Source organism: Thermobia domestica, chromosome 7 (assembly GCF_964235325.1).
Source record: "Thermobia domestica chromosome 7, izTheDome1.hap1.1, whole genome shotgun sequence".
Taxonomy (NCBI): domain Eukaryota; kingdom Metazoa; phylum Arthropoda; class Insecta; order Zygentoma; family Lepismatidae; genus Thermobia; species Thermobia domestica.
Genome location: NC_137460.1, coordinates 121,210,022 through 121,212,609, shown reverse-complemented (window position 1 = coordinate 121,212,609; position 2,588 = coordinate 121,210,022).

The window sequence follows — 2,588 nt, the reverse complement described above, 5'->3', positions numbered from 1 at the left end:
ACCGCTCATACCTACCCTCCTGGGCTCCGCGGTCGTTTCCGAGAAAAGAGATTGATGGACAGATGCAGATGACTGAAATTGGCAACGTCTTGAGCGGTCATTAACCTACCTCCTCCTCAATAAGGAAAAATGTAACAATATAGTAATAAGTCTATACCAGTTTCAGTTGGTAAGTGCTACTCTGCAACAGGCTCGCAACCAGAGGGGGGCTAGGGAGTGCCTGGCGCTCCCTAAATTTTTTCATGTCCCCTCCAGACCTCAATACAAAATGCACAATTTAGATATTTGTAAGAGAAATTTTAATGACTTCTGCAAGTGGTGTATCAATGGACAGACGTTAGAAAGGTGAGTCGAAACCGTTTTTAGAAATGAAGAGATCGATCGAAGTAAGAATTATATATTTTTAAGACTGAGTCTAGTGTTATGCTTAAATGCATTTGGCGCTATCTTAATTTTTTGTTCTTTGTGGCGTACAAACATCGTGCGCGTGGGTTTTCTCGGGGTTCTCCCGTTTCCTCCCACATCTTCATTCCACCATTTCCTTCATTACTCATCATCACCGTCTCCTTTAGCCTAACCGGCATAACCGTGGGACGTAAAACTCAAAAATTTCATTTAATTTTTTTATTTTGTAAAATATATTTTTATTCATGTAAATTCATTGAGCGGAACAGGGCAGATAGCGAGTCACTTTTTTTTCAAGTTGGTCACTAATTTTTTTTTTCAAATTTGTCACTAAAAGTTACTTTTTTGAGAGGTAAAGTGACTTTTTCGTATTATTTATGTTTTGGATTGGCAGTTTTCTAAGAAAAGTATAAAAACAAATAGAAAAAGGCAGAAACTTGTTACTCATTACTCTTCTGAAAGCTTCAGTACTTGCTGCCACATGTGAAACAATCAGCTTTATTCTCACTTCAGCTTTTATTCTTTCTGAAGCACAGTGGGCAGTTGGTGGATGCTTAAGCTCTCAAGGTGGGGTTGAGAAACCTTCTGTGTCTGTTCTTTCTTCTATCATAATAATCTTTTAGTTTTCTCTCGTAATAGTTAACGCTCCGTTCAACGTTGTGTGTGTGTGTTAGTGTGGTTCATCATATTCGTCTTGTGTTATGCTTGTTGTATGTTCTTCTTAAGAGTAGGTGATGAATTTGAATATTTCACGTTCTTAAGAACTCTTAATGCTAAGTTAATGTAGTGTCTGTGATGAAGAAATTCGGAATTAGGCCAGAACTGGTTCTACTTACTCAGAAGCTTTTTAAGTCTGCTTACCGTAACTACAAAGCATACTTAGAAAACCTAAGAAAGGAGGAAGCTCAAAAAGAATAAGTAAAGAAGAAACAAAACAACAAACAAATAGAGAGGAGATAGAGAAATTGCCAAAGGAAAGGAAAAAAGGCATGATGAGATTTTGGCCACTTTTTCGTGTGCTTTTGGCCATTTTTGGTCACTTTTCAACTATTTACAAGAGACCAGACCACTATGAACACTGAGATTATTAAAATTAGGGTACATTAAAAAACACAAAACAGAAAGATACAAAATATTTGTAAATTGAAAAACTGGATTTCTGGAAAACAACTTCAATGAATAATTTTCTTACGAAAGATATTCAGAGCCAATAACGTAGCCAAGAAGGGGCAGGAACGGAGATTAAGAGATCAAATAATATTACAACAATTTTAACGTTAACAACAGGGTTAGAATATTAAAATAATGAAATTGGAACTATGTACAGTATTAATTACTACACGAATGTGATGTCAACCTGGGACGAGGGATTTTTTTCCCAATTAATATTTTGGAAAAAAATCACCCACTAAAACTTGCTGGGTTTGAATAAATTGAAATAATAGCAGAATTTTTCAAAATAATTACAATAATTCGTATGTAATCAATTCAAATGTAATTACTGGGTAAAATAGTGGAGGTTAATTCCTAATACAGCGAAACTTCTCTTAACGGCCATCTGTCAATAGTGGACACCTTCATAAGAGGACAAAGTTCTTAATTCTTCCATGCCATAAATATGTGTGGTGTGGTATTATGAGGGAGAACCCTTCCTTTTAGAGACATCTCTCATTTACGGACAAATAATTGGTTCCACCGAAGTCTATTTTGAGAGGTTTCAGTGTATTACGTAGTTTAATAATAATAATAAATGCTCAAATGTGTGAACTTACTTTATAGAACCTACCACTGCAAAGAGCTGATATAATAATAATAATAATAATAATAATAATAATAATAATAATAATAATAATAATAATAATTATTATTATTATTATTATTATTATTATTATTATTATTATTATTAGTAGTAGTAGTAGTAGTAGTAGTAGTAGTAGTAGTAGTATTGCAATAGTTGCGTGAGAGCACCCCCTTTTATTTTGAACACCCCCCCAAGTAAAATTTTCTGGCGTACTTACTGAACAGGTTCATAATGTGCACTTTACTGTGTGCTTTCAAAATCATCTCAAATCCATTGTATTTGTTTAACAACTGTTACTAAATAAAGCCATTACATTTACAAATGGCACTTGGTATTAACAAAAATTGTAAGTGTGAAATGAGACGAAGTTTCATTGGTTGAC